The following is a 17,705-nucleotide window of genomic DNA, read 5'->3' on the forward strand; positions in this document are numbered from 1 at the left end:
ACTAGCACAGGAGGTGGCAGGATACAGGACCTGACCAGCCACCAGTAGGTTCTGGCACAGCAAGTTCTGTGTTCCTTTGATTAAGAGACTGGGTGCAAAGGGCTGACCAGCCAGTCATTTTTGGCAAAGAAATAGGCAGAAACAAAAAGAAATTGAAGCAATCCATTCCTTTTGAAGGTAAAGGTGAAGGCGGCACAAATGTCATCCAAATTGCTGAGCATCTCTGCATTACGTTTACAGGTCAAATGCAGTGTGAAGGCAATGTGAAAATCTTAACTGCCAAGGCATCTGGGCTGTGTCAGAAAGACTTGCTGCTCTCTGCTTTCTTGGAGCTAAAAGAAAATTCAGTAAGTTGCTGAGTTGAATGCTTCATCTGCCTCCCTCACAAGCTTCTGGAGGTGACAGATGTTTCCTCGGGGCCTGTTATTTTAGACACTTCCATAATTTATATATCTCTGCAAGCCTGGTGGGTGGAATTGGATGTCACAGACAAGCTGAAAATAACTCGTATACTCAGACTCCGATATCTACTGGCCCATGTAGAAAAACTCTGAGATCAAATTGAATCACATTATATGTGCGTGGCAGATGCATTGAGAGATACAGATGGAGCAATGGTGGGTTAAAGTGAAGTTGAAATGTTCTGTGGGGACTGCTGGCAAGGACTCCACAATAACATTGTGCACAGCAGAATCACCGTGGCTTAGCCCTCACGATTGTTTTGCTAAGATCTGCAGTAGCATACAGAGGAAAAAATTAATATTTAGAACAATATGTAATTCCCTGTGTGATCATGACGTAGAACTGGACAGAATGCCTTTGGCCTCTGCATGAGAGGTTCAGGAAGCTATCTGGGCAGATGGCTTTGCGGAGCTGCGCTTGGGTGTGCCTGAAGTAAGGCCAAGGGGCTTCAAACCTGCTTCAGGGTCCTTCTCGTTAGAAGCAGTACTTGGTAGGAAAATACTGCTGCGGGACCTTGGAGCCTCAAGCCGTTAATGCCTTGCCAGGTATTTGGGGATAGTCTGGTGGAAGAGACAGGCAAGTAAATATGCTACATCCGCACATGCCCAGCGCTCCAAAAATATAAATCAGGGGACGCTGTATTTGTGGCATATAGGCAAGTACCGGTGAAAGCATAGAGTAGGGGCTAAGGTGTAAGGGAATATTCTCAGGTGAACGTCTCAAACACTAAGTTTTCTGCTTCTATCCGTGTGTAGAGACCAGGGAGTTTCACCCAGCCATTCATTAAGTTTTCCCCGAGTGCAGCCTGGCTTCCTTTGGGTACAGCTCAGAACCAGCATTCTCTGGGAGGTGGTAATATTTTCCAAGGCTGGGCCATTTGTCCATGCCAACCTCTAGAGGCTATGGAGAAGCTGTGCAGAAAAGGCCTGGGCGCACTTGGCCACACCCTGTAGCCAGCGGTAGGATGTTTATAGCCTGCCAAGGTAAACTGCGTGAGCGGTGTGCCTCGATTTACAGCCAGATCTCCAGAGCAAAAGCACTGAGTGAAGAATGGCAGAACTTTTAACTCCTTGTGAGGAGCTGAAGACAGAACTCTCAGTGGAGGAGCCAAACTCCTGGAGGATATTGCCACCTCCAGGGAGCATGTATCTCATGGGCTTTCCTGACATAGTTTCTGCCATAGCACAGCCTTGGCACATGTCATCTCTGCATTTAAAGCCTTTTTTGCTTTGTTTTGGTTTTCCCAAAAGTCGCCTACAGGTATTTGTTTCCACTTTCCTGAGTGCTTCCTAAACACAGGGCTTAACCTCGATGCTGTTTCTAGTCCCCTTTGAGCACTAATATGTGATGACTCAGATCTCCTGAGGCTTAACCCAGTGCTTTCTTCCAGGAGTTGTTCAACATCCCTCTTTAATTCATCAGAGATTGTTTGGATTCAGCAGATTTCCCTTTCTTCAAGGCCAATGACTTCCACACTTTCCTTGCATCTTCCAGCCTCCCTGTCCCCATGGTTGTTTGCCATTCCTTTTTTTTTTCTTTTGAGTCTCTCTGTGGCAAGGTGTTGCACAAAGCCATACTTTTGGATGTACAGTGGAGGGGACAGGGAACGTTCATCCTGCTCTCAGAGGTCCCTTTAGAAAAAAATATTCTTTAAACACCCACAAAGATTTAAGCCAAAAGGTTTTCATTTTTAAGCTGATGAACAAATAATTTGTCCAGAGTCAAAATATTTGTGCTGATAACGGTGCTGTGCCCTGAGTGAATTAATTTGCCTATCTTACATTTACTTGACTTCCCTGCTCGCAGATACCTCAGTCCAGAGATATCCCATATCCTGGTCCAAAACTCACAGCCCTGCTCTTGCAGGAGGAAAATGCTGCATCTTTGGAGAGCTTGGGTGTACTCTTAAGGGGCACAGCAGGAGCAGAACCCAAGGACTTCTGCTGGTTCACTTGTTACCCAGCAGGTTTTGGATTTGTCTGTCCAAAACTTTGGGTGACATCAGTGAGATAACTGGTATAAAATTGCCATTCTGCCCAGGAGGATGTTAGATCTGTTAGCTCTCACAGTGTCCTGATGCGTGTGGCCATAGAGGAGTGTGGCAGCAACTCCTCTAATCTTAAGCCTCTTACCGTAGTGGAAAAAACAACACAGAAATATCATGTAATTGTTGGTTGTTTCTTTTTTTTTAATTGTGTTGTTTTTTAAAAAAAAATGAAGGCCTCCCAATTCTCCTAATCACTAGCTGCAGTCCAGGAAACTTTGTGTTTATTAAGCACTGTGTAAATTTGCAGCTCTCTATAAATGTAAAATCAATAGTGATGATAACAGCAGCAAAGTGCTTAGTCCAGCCCTGGTAATAACCCAAGATTGCTAACTTCTTGATAAGGTCACTAACACAGGCACCTCCTCTGATGTGAAAACACAGGGTGCGGAACAGAAGATACTTGTGTTCCCTGACAAGGAAGGAAACACTGAAAACATGTAATTTCCAGCAGGTGACAATGGCAGGCAACGACATGAAGGATTCGCTTAAAATCTGTTGGGGGGACCTTAGCCCCTCCACTGAGCACTGCAAACATGCTTCCTTTTCTAGGAAATTAAAATCTTAACAAACACCTCCTCGTTAATGGGATCTTTTTTTTCGTCTGTTCTCACAACCACACAAGAAAGGAGAAACTCCAGTAACCTGACGGAGTGACGTTTCTGGAGGATGGACAGAGTGGCGCAATGACGGCCAGTGTGGCTGACCCCTCGGAACTGTGGCCCTGTCAGTGCCGTTCCACTGCTTCCCGTAGGGCACGGCCTGGGCAGGGCCTGGGCTTCACGGCGGGGCTCACCGAGTGTGCATAGGGACCGCACTTACACCTCTTCCCAAGCGTCCTGCAGCTCTCGTGGCAGCTCCGCAGGTGGAAGGGCTTCAGGCTTTCTATAGCTGGGGCTTTCCCACCACGGGCAATAACTAAGTCTATGCATTTAAAACCAGCGTGTCTACCACTAACGGCTGGTAGCCCCCTCTACCTTCCACTGTGGTGATTCCCTTAAGGCTGGAACCGCTGCAGGCAGCTGTGGTTGGCTCCATGCAGTCTGCTCCTCTTCCAGCCAGGTCCGTTTTAAACCTGGCTTAGGGTTCCCAGATGGCTTACTGCCATCCAGCCGGCTTCTGCCATGGCCTCCCCAAGGAGCTCACTGGTAGACCGGAGACCCCCAGGGCATCCCTGCCTCCTCCCTGCCCACCTCTGTCAGTGAGCCTGGCTTCGTCTTGCTCTGCGGTAGGTCCACAGTCACCTTTGGGCTTTTTCTGTGCCATGCTGCTGCAGCAAAGCAAGTCCACCCGCACATCAGCTCCCTTCTGTTCTCCTGGCCTCTGCCTGCTAAGCTATCCCCATGTCCGGTGGCCTTCAGCGCAGGAAGAATCCTTCTTAAGCCCCTTTCCCAAAGGCAGCACTCCCACTGTTAAATAATAATCGTACAGTAATAATCACCAGAGGGCTGGCAGGGACTTCAGGAAGTGTCTGAAGCCATCCCCCCCCTCACCGAGGTGGAGTCACCCAGGAGCAGTGCCTGACGCGTGCGTGAAATCCTTCTGGCGATGGGGACGCCGCAGCCTCCCCAGCAGCCCCCTGCGGCCCAGGAGACCTTCCTTGGAAAAAAAAAAGCACTTTCTTGAGTACAGCCCGGATCCTTCCTCCTGCAAATCAGGCTAATTATTACTTGTCCTCCTTCTGGTGGATCTGGAGAAGAACTGATCACAGTCTGCCTTATAGCAACCTTTTATATAATAGCAAGACAGCTTTTAGAGTAACCGAAAAAGAGGCGTTTGCTCACTTGCAAAGTCAGGAAATTCCCTGCCAATGGACATTCTTTGTCGGGGATCCTTTGCCAGCATAGGCTGAGCTCTAAGCCCCACAATCTACATTTTCCTTTTGAATGACTCCCACAAAATAAACCAAATATCACATCCAAGAAGATTTATTACATCCCTTCCAAGGGCGAAGCATTCCTCAGCTACATTCCACTTCTGTCTTTTGTGCTTAGGGAAGGGGAAAAAAATCTCTGTGATGCCTCTGGATCCCACCCCTCGAGGGCTTCTGTCGTTAATAAAGCCGAGCAGCTGGAGCCAGATTTGTCAGACTAGTCCTGAATGGCTGGCTCGCTCCTGCTGCAAGAGCAGCCCCATCAGAGCAGCGCTAGGATTTCTGCCTCTGCGAGAAGATTAACAACTCGTGGCACCACGTTTCCTCAGTAAAAACACCTTTTGTTGTTCCCAGTGACACACTATCCCTGTGGCAGTGGCTGCCAGAGTGGATCTTCTCACTTCCTCGCCGCTCTGGCTTCTCCTGCGTCTGCATGATGCAAGAGTTTGCAATGCTTTTCGGGAGCTCAGATGTGCTCTTGGGTACTCTATGCTTGAAGCGATTGCTCTCTCCAGGCTTTGCAGCGAAGCTTTTACCCAGATGTGTAAAGGAGGATGTGTATAGAGGGAGGGCAAGGGGATGAAACCTCTGTTGTGTTATCTGAGCCTAATTAAGCTTCTCCCTAGGCAGTCACTAATTGATTGACCCCAGGACTGCAAAAGGGAGCAAATTTACCAGAGCTCATGAAAAGAACAGAGTTTGGAATTTGGGCTTTTTTTATTTCAGAGATTAATACCTTTGACTGATGTCTTGCTGACTGATACCAGTGAAACAAACACTATTCAGCAAATGTTGGTAGGTGGATTTGGCTTTTTAAATCCGAGTGACAGAAGTGGTGAGTCCTCAGATGCCTGTTCGTCATCACTGTGTCCCTTGCCAGTGTTTACAGGTATCACTTAACTGGAGCTCTGGCACTACTTTCTGCCCCAGCCTGGGCTGCGCTAACCAGCCTGTAGTCTCATCCAGCGGGTATCAAATCCATTTCAGTTTCACAGGCTTTAAAAGCATTTCACAAAATCGACCAAAAAAACCCTTGTCAAACCAAAAATCAGTTCACCAACCATAAAATGCAGCTGCTGCAGGTGTGGGTGAGGCCAGCTCCGCAACAGCACAGCACAACACCCAGCACTACTGTGGAGAGGGGGGAAAAGCCTGTGTCCAAGGGGAGCTGCAGGGAGAACGAAGGGAAGAAGACCATCCCCTCCCAAATATCTGGAACACTGGCTTCACCAAAAATGCTGAGATCTTTCCCAGTGTGACAGTGTTCAGATCACTCTAATACAATTGAACCCCCACCGGGAGCAGGGCTTCAGGCTCACTCACGTGAGTGACAGATGCCACCTTCTCATATGCATGAAGCTCAGGCCACTGTTTGCAGGGCTGCTCTGCGAGTACTACTGGGCATTTTGTTGGTGAGGTTTGACGCGGTGGAAGCTCACCCTGTCAGGTCTGAGACGTAGCCAGTGCGCACGCAGGAAAGGCTACGGGAAGAGAAGGTGTGCAGAACAGCGTGGAAGTGACATGCGTGCCTGAAAGTGAGTGAGACTGGGATGAGGACAAGGTGGCTGGAAGAGCAGCCCCGGGCCAGGTGACAGAAGGCTGTCAAAAGGCCAGCTTTCACAACCAGCCCAGCCAGAGCTCCTTGTGTCATTTGGAGCTGAATCACTGTGGCTCCAGTCAGCCTTGAAACCATTTCAGCTGGGCTTTAATGCTATTTAGAGCATGGAAGGAAAGCTCAGGTGTGTAGCAAACTGAAAAAATTGTGTGTGCACAACCTGGGCCTGCGATGTTGCTGCAGATTTGAAGTTTCTCCTGTCAGCCTGCGAGTTGCTTCCCTTTTTGCCTCACTAGGATGAACTGGTGTCCTGTTCCCTCCTATTCTCCATCCTCAAAGAAGATGCTCATCTCTCATCTCATCACAGAGGTTTCTGTGCATTCTGTGAAGTTTTGCAGGGATTTGATGGAACTGTCAGCTGAGCAGCAGCACTGGCGGGTGATGCCTATCCTACATGGGGTTTCACCATGAGCATACCTCTACAGCCATGGCTCCCTATCCCTCTCCTAGGCCTGTTCACTTTTAGGTGCTTTGGAGCACTTCTGACTTGCTTTTCTGTCTCTTCTGTTTAGAAAATCTGTGACGTCAGTGAGCATTTACAGGGCAGTCCCAATTTCCACGCTATGTCTGAAGGACACTGGTTTGTTGGGTCTCTGGGTTTAGGTAGCAGCTGCAAGAGCAAGTCCCTGGGTGTAGCTATGGGGAAGAGGGACTGCCACCATCTCCATTGTGAAATGACATGTGTCGGCAAGGCAAACTGACCCTCTAGAAGAAGATGCCGCTGAAGAAAGAGAGGAATCCAAGTGTCTCCTCTCCGGAGCACATGGACTTCCCCATCCTGAGGAGGACACTTGTGACCCTCACAACCCTCCCCGCTGCTGCGTGCTCTGTCTGCTTCTTTATTCTTTTCCTCTCTCCTCAACCACACCCACTATTTAACCATTTAGATATAAAAATAAAAAATAAGAAAACCACCCAACCCACTAGACAGAGGGTTTGCTAAAGAGGGGTAATTTTAAAAGCAAGTCTTTGAGGTCAGCGTGTAATTGTAACATTGGGACTGTGTGATTCAAGACAAAAATAATCCACTGGGTATCTGGTCAAGGAGGAGAGGATGGCAGCTGGCAGGGAGGGAAGAGGGACTTACACGGGATTGATCAGACAGCAAAAGACCAGGCAAAACTACTTGCTGGCACTGGGACTCATATTTGTGTAGGATACTGCAAGATTTTCCTGGCTGTGATGGGTTCATAAGAGCTGCTGTTTGGGGTCACAGCTTCCCTGGGTCGGGAGCCCTGCCTCTGCCAGGAGCTGGCACTGGCCGCTTCCTGGGAATTTAACTGTCTGCCGCAGAAATACTGGGATGATGTGAAATTATTTATATATTAACCTGCTCATGGGGAACATTTCTGGTTTGGTCTGGAGTTTAGTGTGCTGAGGTTTTTTAACAGTTCCCCATTTTCAGTCTCCTGCTGCAGGTACTTGATGAAACCTGTCTTCTTCAAAGGGTTTGTGGGGCTGCAAGCCATGCCCTTCCCTCGCGTGCTGTAGCAGAGGATGTTTTCACCCCTATAAATGTCGGATCCTTTCCTCAGTTCCTTCTCAATTACAACTGACAGCAGTAAGTTATGTGGGCCAATTGTATAACATATTTTACTAGGATTTTCTCTAGTGCATTTTAAATGAAGAAGTGAGCCTTGGAAGTGCCCAAATGGCTCTGCTGTCTCCTAGCTCTGAGAGCACAGTACCGCGGGTAGGAGGACCACACCACAGCGCTGGTTTTGTTTAGCAGTCTGGTGAGAGACAGTGGCAGCCCCCATCACTGGAAAATAATGATGCTAATTCTTGTACTGGGGCAAAGCACTGACTGTCTACAGAGAACCCTGATCCTCCTGGCTCCAGAGGTGGCATGGGAAGGACCCCGAGTGGCCTTTCAGCTCTGTTGTTCCCAAGACTCAGTTGCTTTCACATTTGCTCCCAGATGAAATTACCATAAAAATCAGTTTTACTGTGCAAGAAGGGTAAGAGGAGGGAACACGCCTGTACATGGATGCCAGTGGCTGGGGGTATCGAGCTGTACCTGAATTGATGCCACTTGTGTTTCCATTCTAAGATGCCCAGCTATCAACTCTCCAATCTTTCACCACAGTTCGGTGTTTCCCCTTCCCAAACCACTGTCTGTGCATGAAAGGGATTTATTTTTAATCAGAAGCCAGCACTGGTTGCAGGGGTCTTTACTTTGTGACCTTCAATTCTTTCTAGGAGGAGACAGTGGGTTTCGGTACCTTCTTGCTGTGGCTGTCTCTGGGTCAGCCCTTCCCAGAACAGATGCCACTGATTCAGGAGGTCTTGCTGCCTCCCCTTTATGTAAGTGCTGGTTACACAGTTCCGCCTGGATCCATTGCAGTCATAAACCATGCTCAAGGGATGAGCAATTTAGGGTTTGGAGTCATTGTGGACCAGCCCTGGAGACCTCATGCAATTGTTTTTCATCTCTTTTACACCCACAGTTTTGCTAGATTAGAGTTACTGCAGAACCCAGAGAGTTTCTGACTTGAATTTGAGTTGGGAAAGACACACAAAAGAAAGGAATTTGTGTTGTAAATTAGATTTCTCAAATTTCAGTGATTTGTCATGGAAATGTGGCTCCATCTATGCAGTCATAAAAACATTTCACATGTTCAAACTCTTCTCATGCTGTTAACTTCCCTGATGTGGCGGGGTACAGTGACTGTAGGAGGTAAGGTTAATTTCAAATCAGCTGTGGCAGAAAAATGACTTGGCACCGCAGCTGCGGAAGCATTAAACCTACAAAATGAGGATTAACCTAGAAACCTTTCCCCACTGCTAGTGATCTATGTGAGAAGACTGGGTTCTTGGCTCAGGTGGTTTTCTGCCCCTTCCAAAGTGTCTAATGGGGTATATGCCGCCTCTTGGTGCAGCTCAGGTCAGCGGGAGAGCACCCAAGCACCTCCCCGCGCATGTTGTGCTTGCCCATGATCCAAAATGAAAACCCTAATTCAGAGCTCAGTTAATGGGGGTGGCCTAAAAATAATAGGATTGAAACCAGTAAATGGTGGTTTGTTGGGTTTGCCCACCAGCACCGTCGCTAGGGGCGTGCGTTTTCGGCTGGCTCCCTGCAACCATCAGAGTCACCTAAGAAAAAAGCGGGGAAGGTGAGAAGCTTCCATGTTCCCAGGACTCCAGGTGCTCAGGCTTTAAGAAAAGTACTAAATGTCCTGAGATGCCTGGAGAAAGAAAGACCTGGCGAGGCCGTTATCCCCGTTTGCCACTCAAAGCAGAACCTCTCATTTCCCTTGTACACCAGTGGATGTTAGTGATGCGCAGGCGCGGTGCCGCGGGCGGTGAGCTCTTCAGCACTTCAAAGAGCCTTCTGCTGCCTTTGGGCGTGTTTCACATTTTAGGCTGCTGCCACACTCAAGCTCTCAATGAATCAAAAGCTGTGCAGGATGTGGCAGCACCAAAGGGACCGTGTGCAGCATGCCAAGGTGACAGGTACTCTGGGACAGAGGAGCCAGGGACTCTACTGCCTCACCTTGCCTTGCCTATCTACCCCCTGGTCAGCTGGAGAAACCACATCTCTGCGTCTCCGTTTCCTTGCTGGGCATCTAGATAGCAAGTGAGAGGGGGTTGCTCAGTGCGTCTTCTGAAAAGCAGCTGATAATTTTTATCTCTTTATTTCAGAGCTCGGCCAGTGCATGAAGAGGGTTGCATTACATGCTTGGCTGCAGCTGTATGAGACTTGTTGACCCTGGAAGTCCCTCTTTTCCTTTCTGCAGGTTGACAAAGCCACTCTAGGGCTTTTCAGGCTGGAGATGCCGGTCAAGCGGGGAGCTCTGCAAACCCCACTTACTGGGGGTTCCCCCGCAGGAGGTTCTTGCTCAGAAGGGGCAGCTGGCTGGCACAGGTGGAGGCCGGGAGGGCAGCAAGGCCAGCACCGGGCTGCTGCCAGGAGCGGCTGCGTGCCCAAGCAGTGTGGGCAGTGCCAGCTTCGCTCCCACAGCCAGCCCCAGCCCCACGGGCGCCTGGGCAGGGAGAGCCAGCCAGGGGGCCAGGGGAGTTCGCTGCCGGGAGTGACACATCTGCGTGCGCCTGACAGCATCTGTTGCCATGGCAATGCGTATTTGAGCCTGAGCCAAGCTGCATCTTCCCTGAAGTTGTGAATTGAGCTTAGCTTTATTTATTTAAACCCGACCATAACGAGGGATAGAAAGAGAAGAGACACATTACAAATCCCCTTGCGCAGGCCGTAGCCACATGAGTCAGAGGCACTGCAGGCTTTAATCAGCCCACCTGACGTCAAACCTCTCCATCAGAGGAAAGTGCCGCCTGGAAATGTCAACATGCCCAAATGGAAAGGCCAGAAGGTAAATCTTTTCCTGTGCTCACTCACCGAGTAGGAAAGAACAATTAAAATTCAGCCAGTTCCCTAGACACATCTTAATAGCGATCTGATTGAATGCTTTTCTCCTCCGGGCCCTCTCCCATCCCTGCCATTAGCTGCTGGGGACAAGGCCTGTTGGTCTGAAGGATCTTTCTAATGCAGCATCAAACCCCAGATCCTTCAAGAACTAGGTGTCACCACCGGCAGCAAAAATGGGCTCTGCAGGAAAGCTCTGTGGCTGAAGTAAGCTCTCCCACAAGCACTGAGCTATCCGTGCCGCGATAGCGGGTCCCAGTTTCACTCGTGTGAATGCACAGGGGTAAGAAGAGCGACTTAGCTTGTACCTACATCACCAGCCGACATAAAGTTGGGATGAGGAAAAAAGTAGTGGGAATCAGATCATGTTCGCCAGAGGTGTCAGCCACCCGTGGGCAAGTCAACGCCAGCCCTGAGAGACGCACCATGGCGATGGGAAATGGTTGTGGGCTGTAACAGAGGAGTGTCCTACTGGGAAGGGAAACCCTCCTGCAGCCTTCCTGCAGCCTTTCTAACGCAGCTCAAACTTTGGGCCCCCGTAACATAGACAAGGTGCGAAGAAGCCCCCAGCTTTGGAGACAAGAAGCCTGTTCTTCAGTGTAGATCCTAAGTCAGGTGTGCAGAGGGGAGAGGGGTCAGCCAAGGACATCTACAGCTTTATCTGTTCTGTTGAGGAGCATCAAGCTGGGACGCCTAGGGAAACCATCCCTTCCCAGCCCGCTGGTGTTTGCCAGGGGTGACAAAGGGACACATGCAGACACCAGGGGACACAAGCACATGGAGAAGGAGGAAGGAAGGAAGAATGTTAAGATGCAAACCGCACCGCTTAAAACCAGGGCGGCTTTCCAGTTCCTCCAAAGTTCTCCCCCCACCCAGCACTGTACAGCAGCCAACCTGGTGGGCTTCTGATCTTCCCAAATCACTTAACACTTCTCCCCTTTTATTTTTGTCCTAAATGTAAGTGTTTCGCTTTAGTGGCTGATCCTGGCAGCGTGCCCCAGACATTACACTGGGGTTGCTTTTGCTCTAGGAGATAAGTCTGTAATGAAGGTTTCCTCCTCGGTGTCTCTCTTTCCCCCGTAGTGAAAGTCTGTAATTACCAGCGAGGGGCGAGGCAGACAGCACTGAAACAATGTCATTTAAACAGTGGTGAGACATGCCTGAATTGCTGGGTTGTGCTCTTCTCCTCGCAGGACTGCTTGTGGATGCAGACCTTGCTTTTAACCCTTGCCAGGGCAGGGAACACTGTCCCCCCCCCACTCCCCCAACCAGCCTGCCTGTGCCACATCTGCTTGGCTCCAATGGGGGCAGATCCTGTTGGACGTAGCCAAGGTCTGATTGTCTGGCTTCTCCCCTGTGCCCGAGGGGTCAAGTGGCACAAATCAGCGAGGATTGCCCCCTTAATCATCATGCGGGTAACTGGGGGTTTGGAATTGGCTCTTCAGCTCCCATCTACACTAAAGCTGTCTGTCTCCTGCTCCTTGATGCGAGGTATTTTCTTGGGGCAAAATTCAGTCAAACAGGGTGTGCAGCTGTACCCTCATCCTTAGGAAAAGGTTTGAGATGTAGGAAACAGTTAAGAGAAATGAGGCAGTACAACCCCCTCAGAATGGCTCTTCAGGTTGTGTGCAACCCTACGAAGGCTGCCTGGGTCCCTTTTGCAAGCTGGCCGTGCAACCGTGCAGTCTAGAAGCCTGGTAGGGTAAATAAAAATTAAAGCATGGGAAGCTGAGGCAGCCACCCTCCCCTGCTGTCCTGCAGCTTCCCATTTTTCCAGGTTTCCCAAAGGAGAGTTATTCACAGCATCTTCAAATGCTAGCAGCAGACTGCTGGAAGGAGATGCCCTCATACTGAAGTTACTCTTCATTATTAGTCACCCTGAAAGTTGCCTGGTTCTCCAGGGAGATTGCCAGAAAAACAAAAAAAGGGGGATGGGGGGTGGGGGGGTGCAGGGAGCCTCTGCTCTTTCTGAGGTGTAGAGCAGAGAGGGCAGACTGTGTGTGACAAGGCAAGGCAACATTCTTAGCCCGCCATGAAGAAGTGAAGGAGGTACAGAGAGATTTCTCCTCCTTTATCAGTTACCTTCAAAGTGGTGAGTTTTCAGTTCTCATCTTGTGTTGTAGTGCCCATTTACAGTTTGGAGGCTTTGTTTTCTGACATACCTAATCCTGCTGCAGGCAGCTCAACTGCATCCCCAGGAGGCTGAAGGAGTTCCGTGGAGGGATGTTCCTAGGGTCTGGTGTCTTCTGTTCAAGGCTTTCCTTTCCCCAGGTCTTGCATTCCCCGCTTCCCTGCCTGTCACTCACTCCTGTTTGCAAGGCCAATTTAAATCTATCCAAGGGCCTTAAGTTCACCCCAGAAAGAATAATAATTGCAGCGCTGAGCTTTGCGGCTTCCCTTTCATTCCCCACATAGCATTAGGGTGCTCACTGAAACCACAGCATTCATGGATCCTTGCCATATGCAAACATGCAATTAATACGCTCTTCACTTTCCCCTCTACAAGAGGGAGGAAAGAAGCACAAGTCGCGGTGTACGTTCCCTCAGCACACGCACAGGTGTGTGCGCCTGCACCTCGCCTGAGTGCTCCGGCATGGCTCACACCTAGCTGGGCTCGCTGGTTACCGACGAAACATGTCTGCTTGCAAGCAGGCGTTTAACTTGATGCAGCACCAGTTCTGTGTAGCTGCACGCGAAGCAACCCGCAGAACACAACTCGTGTCCTCCTTCAGCTGGGGCAGCGGATTTATGAACGCTCTGGTTTTACAGGTGCCCCCCCACCCCCGGCTTTAGCAGGGAGCTGGGCTAGGTGTGATCTCCTCGCTGGCTGCCCTCCCTGCCCTGCTGCTGCTCGCTGGTGGTGGGAGCAGGTGCGCTGGGCACCTGGCTGGGAGGCAGCACCCAGGAGAAAGGAGGAACTGCAAAGCAGCTGGCTGGAGGGAGACGTGTGTGAAAGAGAGTTTAAACCAGCATCTGGAAGGAAATCAAAGGGAGCCGGATTTCCCAGATGAGGCGGAGCAGAGGGCAGAGAAAGGCTTCAGAGCCTGCGAGTCCTTCCTCGAAAGTTACCTTTTGCTAGAGAACGTTCTGCTGGATTCCTCCTTTCCTGTCTTGACTTTTTCATGGGTTTTGAATTGTTCCCACAAAACCTAAAGGAAGAAATCACAGCCCGAGGGTTGGATATGCAACTACTCGTGCCATCACACATGGCCTGTCTCTTACGGGGCTGTTGGGGGACTGCAGTGCCTCTTCTTTGACGGGTTGAAAGTCCCGTTTCCATCCTCACCTTGTTCTCAGTGGGACTTCAGGAGCAGAGGGGACCTACAACGCAGCAGTTGCTCCCTCTGTCTGTGTTGCACAAAATGGTGAGCAAAACCACCCCCAAACAACATAGTGAGAGGTAATTTGAATCCAGAGAAAAAATGGAGAGAAATAAAGGCAAGGCTGCTATAAAGAGCTACTGAAGAGCCAAAGCGTGGAGCCTGCACGGCTCCAGAAAGCCTTTGTGGCTAGGAAGATGGCTTGTGGCAGAAACCAGCTATTCCATCCCTATGAACGCCAAAGCTGGAAAAATAAACAGGACAAATGGTATCTTTCACCAGACTCGAAGTAAAAGCTCTGCTGTGGTGGCAGCCTTGGAGGCAGCCTGACCCCCAAAGCAAGCAGCGCTGACAGCGTGAGTCCTTCCCGTACCGCTCTCCAGGCTGCAGATCAGGGTGAACCCCAGGTAGGCGACCTCTCCTGTAACAACGGGGCCTGCACGCAGCCAAACAAAAGTCACTGACATAGGCAACTCGCCCCACATTCCTCAAGAAACACTCATCCTTGATGAGTTTGTGAAACCTCCTGGCTTGGTCTGGGGTGGGGGAACAGAAAGCCTCAGCTTTGCAGCCTGCAAAACGGCCTGGATTGCTGTTGGCATGTCCAAGCCCAGGGGCTGCTTCCCTTGTCTTGCATGTGTTGGTCACAATGGTGCAGGGTGAAGGCAAAGAAAATGCAAAATGGTATGATGAGAGGCTTGCGGTTCTCCCTCCGTGGGTATAAATGCAGGCAGTGTCGGGAAGGCAAGGCAGGATGGAGCACAGGAGAGCAGGAGCTCCTTCTTACGAGAACCGGGCTGCTGATTCACTTTTCAGCACTGATAAAATGAGCTTGGTTGTATATGTGCATTTGCAGTATCAAACGTTGCGAGGCTGGGATAGCTTATCTGCTCTCAGTTTGAGACTTGTGCAATCTAAACATGGTTGCTGTTTCAGTCTCCTGCTGTGATCAGATTGAAAATAAATCTAAATATAAAATCAGAGAAAACAGGGCTGAATTTGAGCGATCATGTGATTCAGCCCCTGCCCCACGGTCACCTCCTGATCTGCCATAGCTATGTCCCAAGAGATGGCTGCAGAACTTTTAAAGATTTATTTTTTAAAATAATTTTTTTCCCAATTTTTTTAAAGATGCTCCGGTGAGGGTGACATTGCCGCTTCCCAGGCGCTCGTCTCTTACTGCTTTGTCCCCTCCAGTGTGACAACAGAAGAGCAATTTGTGCCTGCAGCTCTTTGAGTGCCTAGGCTGTTGGCGTGAGTCATCTCTTTAGACCCAAGAAGCCCAGTTCCCTCGGTCCCTTTTCAGGGTTCACTTTTTCTCCGGCTGCTCCCTCTGCCCTCCTCTGGACCCAGCCCAGTGAGTCCCTGCCTTGCTCGAGGGGTGACGGGGTAGGCATGGTGTTTGAGCTGACGCCATGTCCTGCGCTGGTCCTCTGCAGAGCAGAAGGGGAACTTCACGTCGTAAAGGTTTCCCTGGAGGATTCCTACATCTATATCCCAGCATGGCATTTGCCTTTTTCACAGCCATGTGATGCTCAAGTGTTTCTAACGTAAAAAAACTGTAATTTTTTTCTTTTCAAGATTTTTTCTTAAAAAGAGGAGAGAAAAATGGTTTTTTTTTCAGGAAAAATACCATAGTTGCCAGGTCTCTGCTGCAGCCGTGCCGCTCAGCCTGTCCTATCCCCCCACTGTGGGCACTCCCTGCCAGCTGCAGCAGCGTGTCCAAGACTTTCTGAACTGCAATTAACTTCCCTCACACCATCAACACTTTCCCTGTCCCCAGGTCTCTTTTGGAGCACAAAACTGCTCGCCTGCAGAAATACCTCTCCTTTTTGGCTCCAGATGGTCAGCAGTGACACTCTCTGAATGCAGAGGTAACACTTGCATCGCCTTTAATGGACTGCACTTGTGCCTGATGTGGGCAAAATGTCCGTTTCTAAGCTCTACACAAGTTCTAGGGATGGGGGTCCCATCAGAGCTCTCCAAGATGGGACAGAGCAGCTTTGCAGCGCAATACTGAGGAGGAGGGTGTGTTCTAATCCTTCCTTGCCTGCAGAGGTGAGCAGCGATAGACAAGGGAGCTGTGTCCGGGCAGTTCTGCTCAGTACTAAAAGTGTTAAATAGAAACAGGGTCTCAGAGCAGGCAATTTCATTTTTTCCAAGATGTTTTAATCTTCCAAATGGACTTCACAATCCCTATCTGAATGTGCCAAAGCATTTTTCCTTCAGAGCGCAGACAAATTTGAAGGTTTGCTTTGCTTGACCTCTTCTGATGACACTGCCACCCATGCTGTGCAAACAGTCGCTGGAGCTGACACCGCCTGAGCTTCCTTGGCCTGGCGCTGAGGATGAGTGCAGCATGCGGCCTGAGAAGATGATTCCTTGTGTTAACTTGCGTGAGGCACTGAACCAGGAACTCTTGGTTTCACTTGGTTTCATTGTAGTCAGGGAAGCGATACCCACATGTGGTTGCAGCAGGTGATGCTGCCCCTGCTGCAGCTCTGCCCATGCTCCGTGACCCTGGGCCGGGTGTCCATCACCCTGCTGCTATCGAAGGGCTCGGTCCTCCCACCCCTCGCAGCTGAGGACCCTGCTGGCTGGGGCGTTAAGGAAAGACGTCTTTCCCCTTGCTTGCAGATGAAGGTTTGCTTCTTGCTGAAGGGGCTGGACATATTTCTTCTCCCCATCGTGCAGTGGCAAAGGTTTCGCTGTGTGTGTCCCCCTTTAAACTCACTGGCACCCACACTGCCAAAGAGGTTTCTTTATCATTAAAGGAGGAGGAACAGCATTTTCTCAGCACAGCTCTGTCCTGGCTGAATTTATGTCTCTGACCTTTTACCCAAAGGCTCTTTACACTTGACTGAAACGTAAGGTAAAAGTAAATGTAACTGAAAGAGCCCATTGTGCGTGCGGGTATAAAGGCTTTTGTGTGCAGGAGGCAGCACGCGGCTGCTTGTGCAACAAGTAGCCAAGGACCACCTTGGGTTGTGCAGTTAGTCCTGAGACCCGGGGGGAGCAGAGCGAGAGCCGGGAGGGAGGGAGGGATGGAAGCCCAGTGTTTGGTTCAAACACAGGCTCCAGCCAGCCTCAACTCAGCGTTTCGCCACCAGGACCCTCACGGCTGGCAACCTGCAGCCAGGTTTCTGCCAGGAGAAACGCACCGCTGTCTTTGGGTTTTATTTTTCTCTCTGTGTGCCTGTGACCATGACAGACCCTCCTGGCGGCCAGGACTCCGGTCCGTTCTCTGTGGAGCCATGAAAGCGGGGACAGATTAATAAAACATCAGGGCTTCTTCAACAGGATTATTATAAGTGGTTTTCCTGAGTGTTGGTTGGAGTAAGGATCAGAGAAGACGGGGATCCATAATCCCATTTATCTGAAGCCATATAATCTTCCTGAAGCTCTTTAATGGTGTCCAACTCTTTAATTATGGAGCAGCCACATGGGCTGCTGCAGCCAGGCCTGCCTGCATGCCCGCGGCGGGGAGCGGGGGCGCGGGGCTTTCCCCACCGGCAGCTCCCTTCGGGCACTGCCCCCCCTCCCCCGGCAGACCCACCTTTCCGGGGATGCAGGGGGGCCACCGGCCCAGCCGTGCTGCCGGCAGCTTTGTGCAGCTTACCCAGCTGAGATCCCGCTGTGGGGGAACCAGCACCACCCCCGAGCCCCCTCCGCAGCGCTGGAGGGAGTGCAGGAGCCCCGGGGGGAGACTGGGGGGAGACCGGGGCGGGGGGGGGGAGTGCAGGAGCTCCGTGGGGAGCCCCGGGTGTGGAGCGCAGGATCCCTGGGGGGAGCCCCGGGAAGGGAGCGCAGGATCCCTGGGGGGAGCCCCGGGAGGGGAGCGCAGGAGCCCCGGCGGGGGGGGGGGGGAGCGCAGCAGACCCGGCAGGGGGAGACCCGGAGAGAGACCGAGGGAGAGCGCCTGAGAGCCGGCGGGGAGATCGGCGCGGGGGAGCCCCAGGGGAGCGCAAAGGACCCGGGGAGGGGGCAGCCCCGGAGCAGCGGCGGGACCG

At 50.9% G+C, this 17,705-nt stretch overlaps 1 long non-coding RNA gene across 1 annotated transcript in view; it reads left to right on the plus strand.

The window, feature by feature from the left end:
• LOC308067314 overlaps window positions 1-17,698 on the plus strand; it is a 41,414-nt gene extending 23,716 nt beyond the window's left edge. The window contains exons 2-3 of the long non-coding RNA XR_013929525.1: window positions 241-347; window positions 2,891-17,698. This is a non-coding gene — a long non-coding RNA (uncharacterized lncRNA). The remainder of the gene's footprint in view (window positions 1-240; window positions 348-2,890) is intronic.
• Window positions 17,699-17,705: the final 7 nt, after the last annotated feature.

The sequence above is a fragment of the Falco punctatus genome (assembly GCF_963210335.1).
Source record: "Falco punctatus genome assembly, chromosome: 7".
In the NCBI taxonomy this organism is placed as follows: domain Eukaryota; kingdom Metazoa; phylum Chordata; class Aves; order Falconiformes; family Falconidae; genus Falco; species Falco punctatus.